The sequence below is a fragment of the Amblyomma americanum genome, chromosome 11 (genome assembly GCF_052857255.1).
Source record: "Amblyomma americanum isolate KBUSLIRL-KWMA chromosome 11, ASM5285725v1, whole genome shotgun sequence".
NCBI classification, from domain to species: Eukaryota; Metazoa; Arthropoda; class Arachnida; order Ixodida; family Ixodidae; genus Amblyomma; species Amblyomma americanum.
In genome coordinates, this window is record NC_135507.1 from 134,336,570 (window position 1) to 134,348,141 (window position 11,572).

Here is an 11,572-nt window from a genome sequence, read left to right on the forward strand (position 1 = left end):
CTTTATACCAGGGAACTGTCAACCAACGCATCAGCTAGACAACAGTGAAAGAACTACACGGATGATGATGGAGGGCAGGTTTGTATAGAAATAGCACAGGGACTAGGCGGCTAAACAGCTCAGCGGTGGTGCAATTTACGTCGCTTTCGGGCTAAGGTGCCGCATTCAATTTCCCTAGGAGTCAGCCGTCAGCTGCTTCGCAACTCTGCTGTTACCGTCGTTGCTGCTCGCAACTTTATACCAGGGAACTGTCAACCAACGCATCAGTAGACAACAGTGAAAGAACTACACGGATGATGATGGAGGGCAGGTTTGTATACAAATAGCACAGGGACTAGGCGGCTAAACAGCTCAGCGATGGTGCAAATGACGTCGCTTTCGGGCTAAGGTGCCGCGTTCAATTTCCCTAGTAGTCAGCCGTCAGCTGCTTCGCACCTCTGCTGTTACCATCGTTGCTGCTCGCAACTTTATACCAGGGAACTGTCAACCAACGCATCAGCTAGACAACAGTGAAAGAACTACAAGGGTGATGACGGAGGGCAGGTTCGTATACAAATAGGCACAGGGACTAAGCGGCTGAACAGCTCAGCGGTGGTGCAATTTACGCCGCATTCAGGCTAAGGTGCCGCATTCGATTTCCCTAGGAGTCAATGGTCAGCTGCTACGCACTTCTGCTGTTACCGTCGTTGCTGCTCGCAACTTTATACCAGGGAACTGTCAATGAACGCATCAGCCAGACAACAGTGCAAGAACTACACGAGTGAGGACGGAGGGCCGGTTCGTATACAAATAGCACAGGGACTAGGCGGCTAAACAGCTCAGCGGTGGTGCAATTTACGCCGCTTTCGGGCTAAGGTGCCGCATTCAATTTCCCTAGGAGTCAGCCATCAGCTGCTTCGCACCTCTGCTTTTACCGTCGTTGCTGCTCGCAACTTTATACCAGGGAACTGTCAACCAACGCATCAGCTAGACAACAGTGAAAGAACTACATGGGTGATGACGGAGGGCAGGTTCGTATACAAATAAGCACAGGGACTAGGCGGCTAAACAGCTCAGCGGTGGTGCAATTGACGCCGCTTTCGGTCTAATGTGCCGCATTCAATTTCCCTAGTAGTCAGCCGTCAGCTGCTTCGCACCTCTGCTGTTACCGTCGTTGTTGCTCGCAACTTTATTCCAGGGAACTGTCAATCAACGGATCAGCTAGACAATAGTGAAAGACCTACACAGGTGATGACGGAGGGCAGGTTCTTATACATATAGGCACAGGGACAAGGCGGCTAAACCGCTCAGGGGTGTACAATTGACGCCGCTTTCAGGCCAAGGTGCCGCATTCAATTTCCCTAGGAGCCAGCCGTCAGCTGCTTCGCAACTCTGCTGTTACCGTCGTTGCTGCTCGCAACTTTATACCAGGGAACTGTCAACCAACGCATCAGCTAGACAAGAGTGAAAGAACTACACAGGTGATGACGGAGGGCAGGTTCTTATACATATAGGCACAGGAACAAGGCGGCTAAACAGCTCAGGGGTGGTACAATTGACGCCGCTTTCAGGCCAAGGTGCCGCATTCAATTTCCCTAGGAGCCAGCCGTCAGCTGCTTCGCAGCTCTGCTGTTACCGTCGTTGCTGCTCGCAACTTTATACCAGGGAACTGTCAACCAACGCATCAGCTAGACAACAGTGAAAGAACTACACGGATGATGACGGAGGGCAGGTTTGTATACAAATAGCACAGGGACTAGGCGGCTAAACATCTCAGCGGTGGTGCAATTTACGCCGCTTTCGGGCTAAGGTGCGCATTCAATTTCCCTAGGAGTCAGCCGTCAGCTGCTTCGCACCTCTGCTGTTACCGTCGTTGCTGCTCGCAACTTTATACCAGGGAACTGTCAACCAACGCATCAGCTAGACAACAGTGAAAGAACTACATGGGTGATGACGGAGGGCAATTTCTTATATATATATATAGGCACAGGGACTAGGCGGCTAAACAGCTCAGCGATGGTGCAATTTACGCCGCTTTCGGGCCAAGGTGCCGCATTCAACTTCCCTAGTAGTCAGCCGTCAGCTGCTTCGCACCTCTGCTGTTACCATCGTTGCTGCTCGCAACTTTATACCAGGGAACTGTCAACCAACGCATCAGCTAGACAACAGTGAAAGAACTACACGGATGATGATGGAGGGCAGGTTTGTATAGAAATAGCACAGGGACTAGGCGGCTAAACAGCTCAGCGGTGGTGCAATTTACGTCGCTTTCGGGCTAAGGTGCCGCATTCAATTTCCCTAGGAGTCAGCCGTCAGCTGCTTCGCAACTCTGCTGTTACCGTCGTTGCTGCTCGCAACTTTATACCAGGGAACTGTCAACCAACGCATCAGTAGACAACAGTGAAAGAACTACACGGATGATGATGGAGGGCAGGTTTGTATAGAAATAGCACAGGGACTAGGCGGCTAAACAGCTCAGCGGTGGTGCAATTTACGTCGCTTTCGGGCTAAGGTGCCGCATTCAACTTCCCTAGGAGTCAGCCGTCAGCTGCTTCGCAACTCTGCTGTTACCGTCGTTGCTGCTCGCAACTTTATACCAGGGAACTGTCAACCAACGCATCAGCTAGACAACAGTGAAAGAACTACACGGATGATGACGGAGGGCAGGTTTGTATACAAATAGCACAGGGACTAGGCGGCTAAACATCTCAGCGGTGGTGCAATTTACGCCGCTTTCGGGCTAAGGTGCGCATTCAATTTCCCTAGGAGTCAGCCGTCAGCTGCTTCGCACCTCTGCTGTTACCGTCGTTGCTGCTCGCAACTTTATACCAGGGAACTGTCAACCAACGCATCAGTAGACAACAGTGAAAGAACTACACGGATGATGATGGAGGGCAGGTTTGTATAGAAATAGCACAGGGACTAGGCGGCTAAACAGCTCAGCGGTGGTGCAATTTACGTCGCTTTCGGGCTAAGGTGCCGCATTCAATTTCCCTAGGAGTCAGCCGTCAGCTGCTTCGCAACTCTGCTGTTACCGTCGTTGCTGCTCGCAACTTTATACCAGGGAACTGTCAACCAACGCATCAGCTAGACAACAGTGAAAGAACTACACGGATGATGATGGAGGGCAGGTTTGTATAGAAATAGCACAGGGACTAGGCGGCTAAACAGCTCAGCGGTGGTGCAATTTACGTCGCTTTCGGGCTAAGGTGCCGCATTCAATTTCCCTAGTAGTCAGCCGTCAGCTGCTTCGCAACTCTGCTGTTACCGTCGTTGCTGCTCGCAACTTTATACCAGGGAACTGTCAACCAACGCATCAGTAGACAACAGTGAAAGAACTACACGGATGATGATGGAGGGCAGGTTTGTATAGAAATAGCACAGGGACTAGGCGGCTAAACAGCTCAGCGGTGGTGCAATTTACGTCGCTTTCGGGCTAAGGTGCCGCATTCAATTTCCCTAGTAGTCAGCCGTCAGCTGCTTCGCAACTCTGCTGTTACCGTCGTTGCTGCTCGCAACTTTATACCAGGGAACTGTCAACCAACGCATCAGTAGACAACAGTGAAAGAACTACACGGATGATGATGGAGGGCAGGTTTGTATAGAAATAGCACAGGGACTAGGCGGCTAAACAGCTCAGCGGTGGTGCAATTTACGTCGCTTTCGGGCTAAGGTGCCGCATTCAACTTCCCTAGGAGTCAGCCGTCAGCTGCTTCGCAACTCTGCTGTTACCGTCGTTGCTGCTCGCAACTTTATACCAGGGAACTGTCAACCAACGCATCAGCTAGACAACAGTGAAAGAACTACACGGATGATGATGGAGGGCAGGTTTGTATAGAAATAGCACAGGGACTAGGCGGCTAAACAGCTCAGCGGTGGTGCAATTTACGTCGCTTTCGGGCTAAGGTGCCGCATTCAATTTCCCTAGTAGTCAGCCGTCAGCTGCTTCGCAACTCTGCTGTTACCGTCGTTGCTGCTCGCAACTTTATACCAGGGAACTGTCAACCAACGCATCAGTAGACAACAGTGAAAGAACTACACGGATGATGATGGAGGGCAGGTTTGTATACAAATAGCACAGGGACTAGGCGGCTAAACAGCTCAGCGGTGGTGCAATTTACGTCGCTTTCGGGCTAAGGTGCCGCATTCAACTTCCCTAGGAGTCAGCCGTCAGCTGCTTCGCAACTCTGCTGTTACCGTCGTTGCTGCTCGCAACTTTATACCAGGGAACTGTCAACCAACGCATCAGCTAGACAACAGTGAAAGAACTACACGGATGATGATGGAGGGCAGGTTTGTATAGAAATAGCACAGGGACTAGGCGGCTAAACAGCTCAGCGGTGGTGCAATTTACGTCGCTTTCGGGCTAAGGTGCCGCATTCAATTTCCCTAGTAGTCAGCCGTCAGCTGCTTCGCAACTCTGCTGTTACCGTCGTTGCTGCTCGCAACTTTATACCAGGGAACTGTCAACCAACGCATCAGTAGACAACAGTGAAAGAACTACACGGATGATGATGGAGGGCAGGTTTGTATAGAAATAGCACAGGGACTAGGCGGCTAAACAGCTCAGCGGTGGTGCAATTTACGTCGCTTTCGGGCTAAGGTGCCGCATTCAACTTCCCTAGGAGTCAGCCGTCAGCTGCTTCGCAACTCTGCTGTTACCGTCGTTGCTGCTCGCAACTTTATACCAGGGAACTGTCAACCAACGCATCAGCTAGACAACAGTGAAAGAACTACACGGATGATGATGGAGGGCAGGTTTGTATAGAAATAGCACAGGGACTAGGCGGCTAAACAGCTCAGCGGTGGTGCAATTTACGTCGCTTTCGGGCTAAGGTGCCGCATTCAATTTCCCTAGTAGTCAGCCGTCAGCTGCTTCGCAACTCTGCTGTTACCGTCGTTGCTGCTCGCAACTTTATACCAGGGAACTGTCAACCAACGCATCAGTAGACAACAGTGAAAGAACTACACGGATGATGATGGAGGGCAGGTTTGTATAGAAATAGCACAGGGACTAGGCGGCTAAACAGCTCAGCGGTGGTGCAATTTACGTCGCTTTCGGGCTAAGGTGCCGCATTCAATTTCCCTAGTAGTCAGCCGTCAGCTGCTTCGCAACTCTGCTGTTACCGTCGTTGCTGCTCGCAACTTTATACCAGGGAACTGTCAACCAACGCATCAGTAGACAACAGTGAAAGAACTACACGGATGATGATGGAGGGCAGGTTTGTATAGAAATAGCACAGGGACTAGGCGGCTAAACAGCTCAGCGGTGGTGCAATTTACGTCGCTTTCGGGCTAAGGTGCCGCATTCAACTTCCCTAGGAGTCAGCCGTCAGCTGCTTCGCAACTCTGCTGTTACCGTCGTTGCTGCTCGCAACTTTATACCAGGGAACTGTCAACCAACGCATCAGCTAGACAACAGTGAAAGAACTACACGGATGATGATGGAGGGCAGGTTTGTATAGAAATAGCACAGGGACTAGGCGGCTAAACAGCTCAGCGGTGGTGCAATTTACGTCGCTTTCGGGCTAAGGTGCCGCATTCAATTTCCCTAGTAGTCAGCCGTCAGCTGCTTCGCAACTCTGCTGTTACCGTCGTTGCTGCTCGCAACTTTATACCAGGGAACTGTCAACCAACGCATCAGTAGACAACAGTGAAAGAACTACACGGATGATGATGGAGGGCAGGTTTGTATACAAATAGCACAGGGACTAGGCGGCTAAACAGCTCAGCGGTGGTGCAATTTACGTCGCTTTCGGGCTAAGGTGCCGCATTCAATTTCCCTAGGAGTCAGCCGTCAGCTGCTTCGCAACTCTGCTGTTACCGTCGTTGCTGCTCGCAACTTTATACCAGGGAACTGTCAACCAACGCATCAGTAGACAACAGTGAAAGAACTACACGGATGATGATGGAGGGCAGGTTTGTATACAAATAGCACAGGGACTAGGCGGCTAAACAGCTCGGCGGTGGTGCAATTTACGTCGCTTTCGGGCTAAGGTGCCGCATTCAATTTCCCTAGTAGTCAGCCGTCAGCTGCTTCGCAACTCTGCTGTTACCGTCGTTGCTGCTCGCAACTTTATACCAGGGAACTGTCAACCAACGCATCAGCTAGACAACAGTGAAAGAACTACACGGATGATGATGGAGGGCAGGTTTGTATAGAAATAGCACAGGGACTAGGCGGCTAAACAGCTCAGCGGTGGTGCAATTTACGTCGCTTTCGGGCTAAGGTGCCGCATTCAATTTCCCTAGTAGTCAGCCGTCAGCTGCTTCGCAACTCTGCTGTTACCGTCGTTGCTGCTCGCAACTTTATACCAGGGAACTGTCAACCAACGCATCAGTAGACAACAGTGAAAGAACTACACGGATGATGATGGAGGGCAGGTTTGTATAGAAATAGCACAGGGACTAGGCGGCTAAACAGCTCAGCGGTGGTGCAATTTACGTCGCTTTCGGGCTAAGGTGCCGCATTCAACTTCCCTAGGAGTCAGCCGTCAGCTGCTTCGCAACTCTGCTGTTACCGTCGTTGCTGCTCGCAACTTTATACCAGGGAACTGTCAACCAACGCATCAGCTAGACAACAGTGAAAGAACTACACGGATGATGATGGAGGGCAGGTTTGTATAGAAATAGCACAGGGACTAGGCGGCTAAACAGCTCAGCGGTGGTGCAATTTACGTCGCTTTCGGGCTAAGGTGCCGCATTCAATTTCCCTAGTAGTCAGCCGTCAGCTGCTTCGCAACTCTGCTGTTACCGTCGTTGCTGCTCGCAACTTTATACCAGGGAACTGTCAACCAACGCATCAGTAGACAACAGTGAAAGAACTACACGGATGATGATGGAGGGCAGGTTTGTATAGAAATAGCACAGGGACTAGGCGGCTAAACAGCTCAGCGGTGGTGCAATTTACGTCGCTTTCGGGCTAAGGTGCCGCATTCAATTTCCCTAGTAGTCAGCCGTCAGCTGCTTCGCAACTCTGCTGTTACCGTCGTTGCTGCTCGCAACTTTATACCAGGGAACTGTCAACCAACGCATCAGTAGACAACAGTGAAAGAACTACACGGATGATGATGGAGGGCAGGTTTGTATAGAAATAGCACAGGGACTAGGCGGCTAAACAGCTCAGCGGTGGTGCAATTTACGTCGCTTTCGGGCTAAGGTGCCGCATTCAACTTCCCTAGGAGTCAGCCGTCAGCTGCTTCGCAACTCTGCTGTTACCGTCGTTGCTGCTCGCAACTTTATACCAGGGAACTGTCAACCAACGCATCAGCTAGACAACAGTGAAAGAACTACACGGATGATGATGGAGGGCAGGTTTTTATAGAAATAGCACAGGGACTAGGCGGCTAAACAGCTCAGCGGTGGTGCAATTTACGTCGCTTTCGGGCTAAGGTGCCGCATTCAATTTCCCTAGTAGTCAGCCGTCAGCTGCTTCGCAACTCTGCTGTTACCGTCGTTGCTGCTCGCAACTTTATACCAGGGAACTGTCAACCAACGCATCAGTAGACAACAGTGAAAGAACTACACGGATGATGATGGAGGGCAGGTTTGTATACAAATAGCACAGGGACTAGGCGGCTAAACAGCTCAGCGGTGGTGCAATTTACGTCGCTTTCGGGCTAAGGTGCCGCATTCAATTTCCCTAGGAGTCAGCCGTCAGCTGCTTCGCAACTCTGCTGTTACCGTCGTTGCTGCTCGCAACTTTATACCAGGGAACTGTCAACCAACGCATCAGTAGACAACAGTGAAAGAACTACACGGATGATGATGGAGGGCAGGTTTGTATACAAATAGCACAGGGACTAGGCGGCTAAACAGCTCAGCGGTGGTGCAATTTACGTCGCTTTCGGGCTAAGGTGCCGCATTCAATTTCCCTAGTAGTCAGCCGTCAGCTGCTTCGCAACTCTGCTGTTACCGTCGTTGCTGCTCGCAACTTTATACCAGGGAACTGTCAACCAACGCATCAGTAGACAACAGTGAAAGAACTACACGGATGATGATGGAGGGCAGGTTTGTATAGAAATAGCACAGGGACTAGGCGGCTAAACAGCTCAGCGGTGGTGCAATTTACGTCGCTTTCGGGCTAAGGTGCCGCATTCAACTTCCCTAGGAGTCAGCCGTCAGCTGCTTCGCAACTCTGCTGTTACCGTCGTTGCTGCTCGCAACTTTATACCAGGGAACTGTCAACCAACGCATCAGCTAGACAACAGTGAAAGAACTACACGGATGATGATGGAGGGCAGGTTTGTATAGAAATAGCACAGGGACTAGGCGGCTAAACAGCTCAGCGGTGGTGCAATTTACGTCGCTTTCGGGCTAAGGTGCCGCATTCAATTTCCCTAGTAGTCAGCCGTCAGCTGCTTCGCAACTCTGCTGTTACCGTCGTTGCTGCTCGCAACTTTATACCAGGGAACTGTCAACCAACGCATCAGTAGACAACAGTGAAAGAACTACACGGATGATGATGGAGGGCAGGTTTGTATACAAATAGCACAGGGACTAGGCGGCTAAACAGCTCAGCGGTGGTGCAATTTACGTCGCTTTCGGGCTAAGGTGCCGCATTCAATTTCCCTAGGAGTCAGCCGTCAGCTGCTTCGCAACTCTGCTGTTACCGTCGTTGCTGCTCGCAACTTTATACCAGGGAACTGTCAACCAACGCATCAGTAGACAACAGTGAAAGAACTACACGGATGATGATGGAGGGCAGGTTTGTATACAAATAGCACAGGGACTAGGCGGCTAAACAGCTCAGCGGTGGTGCAATTTACGTCGCTTTCGGGCTAAGGTGCCGCATTCAATTTCCCTAGTAGTCAGCCGTCAGCTGCTTCGCAACTCTGCTGTTACCGTCGTTGCTGCTCGCAACTTTATACCAGGGAACTGTCAACCAACGCATCAGCTAGACAACAGTGAAAGAACTACACGGATGATGATGGAGGGCAGGTTTGTATAGAAATAGCACAGGGACTAGGCGGCTAAACAGCTCAGCGGTGGTGCAATTTACGTCGCTTTCGGGCTAAGGTGCCGCATTCAATTTCCCTAGTAGTCAGCCGTCAGCTGCTTCGCAACTCTGCTGTTACCGTCGTTGCTGCTCGCAACTTTATACCAGGGAACTGTCAACCAACGCATCAGTAGACAACAGTGAAAGAACTACACGGATGATGATGGAGGGCAGGTTTGTATACAAATAGCACAGGGACTAGGCGGCTAAACAGCTCAGCGGTGGTGCAATTTACGTCGCTTTCGGGCTAAGGTGCCGCATTCAATTTCCCTAGGAGTCAGCCGTCAGCTGCTTCGCAACTCTGCTGTTACCGTCGTTGCTGCTCGCAACTTTATACCAGGGAACTGTCAACCAACGCATCAGTAGACAACAGTGAAAGAACTACACGGATGATGATGGAGGGCAGGTTTGTATACAAATAGCACAGGGACTAGGCGGCTAAACAGCTCAGCGGTGGTGCAATTTACGTCGCTTTCGGGCTAAGGTGCCGCATTCAATTTCCCTAGTAGTCAGCCGTCAGCTGCTTCGCAACTCTGCTGTTACCGTCGTTGCTGCTCGCAACTTTATACCAGGGAACTGTCAACCAACGCATCAGCTAGACAACAGTGAAAGAACTACACGGATGATGATGGAGGGCAGGTTTGTATACAAATAGCACAGGGACTAGGCGGCTAAACAGCTCAGCGGTGGTGCAATTTACGTCGCTTTCGGGCTAAGGTGCCGCATTCAATTTCCCTAGGAGTCAGCCGTCAGCTGCTTCGCAACTCTGCTGTTACCGTCGTTGCTGCTCGCAACTTTATACCAGGGAACTGTCAACCAACGCATCAGTAGACAACAGTGAAAGAACTACACGGATGATGATGGAGGGCAGGTTTGTATACAAATAGCACAGGGACTAGGCGGCTAAACAGCTCAGCGGTGGTGCAATTTACGCCGATTTCGGGCTAAGGTGCCGCATTCAATTTCCCTAGAGTCAGCCGTCAGCTGCTTCGCTACTCTGCTGTTACCGTCGTTGCTGCTCGCACTTTATACCAGGGAACTGTCAACCAACGCATCAGCTAGACAACAGTGAAAGAACTACACGGATGATGATGGAGGGCAGGTTTGTATACAAATAGCACAGGGACTAGGCGGCTAAACAGCTCAGCGGTGGTGCAATTTACGCCGATTTCGGGCTAAGGTGCCGCATTCAATTTCCCCCTAGGAGTCAGCCGTCAGCTGCTTCGCACCTCTGCTGTTACCGTCGTTGCTGCTCGCAACTTTATACCAGGGAACTGTCAACCAACGCATCAGTAGACAACAGTGAAAGAACTACACGGATGATGATGGAGGGCAGGTTTGTATACAAATAGCACAGGGACTAGGCGGGCTAAACAGCTCAGCGGTGGTGCAATTTACGTCGCTTTCGGGCTAAGGTGCCGCATTCAATTTCCCTAGTAGTCAGCCGTCAGCTGCTTCGCAACTCTGCTGTTACCGTCGTTGCTGCTCGCAACTTTATACCAGGGAACTGTCAACCAACGCATCAGTAGACAACAGTGAAAGAACTACACGGATGATGATGGAGGGGCAGGTTTGTATACAAATAGCACAGGGACTAGGCGGCTAAACAGCTCAGCGGTGGTGCAATTTACGTCGCTTTCGGGCTAAGGTGCCGCATTCAATTTCCCTAGTAGTCTGCCGTCAGCTGCTTCGCAACTCTGCTGTTACCGTCGTTGCTGCTCGCAACTTTATACCAGGGAACTGTCAACCAACGCATCAGTAGACAACAGTGAAAGAACTACACGGATGATGATGGAGGGCAGGTTTGTATACAAATAGCACAGGGACTAGGCGGCTAAACAGCTCAGCGGTGGTGCAATTTACGCCGATTTCGGGCTAAGGTGCCGCATTCAATTTCCCTAGGAGTCAGCCGTCAGCTGCTTCGCAACTCTGCTGTTACCGTCGTTGCTGCTCGCAACTTTATACCAGGGAACTGTCAACCAACGCATCAGCTAGACAACAGTGAAAGAACTACACGGATGATGATGGAGGGCAGGTTTGTATACAAATAGCACAGGGACTAGGCGGCTAAACAGCTCAGCGGTGGTGCAATTTACGCCGATTTCGGGCTAAGGTGCCGCATTCAATTTCCCTAGGAGTCTGCCGTCAGCTGCTTCGCAACTCTGCTGTTACCGTCGTTGCTGCTCGCAACTTTATACCAGGGAACTGTCAATGAACGCATCAGCCAGACAACAGTGCAAGAACTACACGAGTGAGGACGGAGGGCCGGTTCGTATACAAATAGCACAGGGACTAGGCGGCTAAACAGCTCAGCGGTGGTGCAATTTACGCCGCTTTCGGGCTAAGGTGCCGCATTCAATTTCCCTAGGAGTCAGCCATCAGCTGCTTCGCACCTCTGCTTTTACCGTCGTTGCTGCTCGCAACTTTATACCAGGGAACTGTCAACCAACGCATCAGCTGGACAACAGTGAAAGAACTACACGGGTGATGACGGAGGGCAGGTTCGTATACAAATAGGCACAGGGACTAAGCGGCTAAACAGCTCAGCGGTGGTACAATTTACGCCGCATTCAGGCTAAGGTGCCGCATTCGATT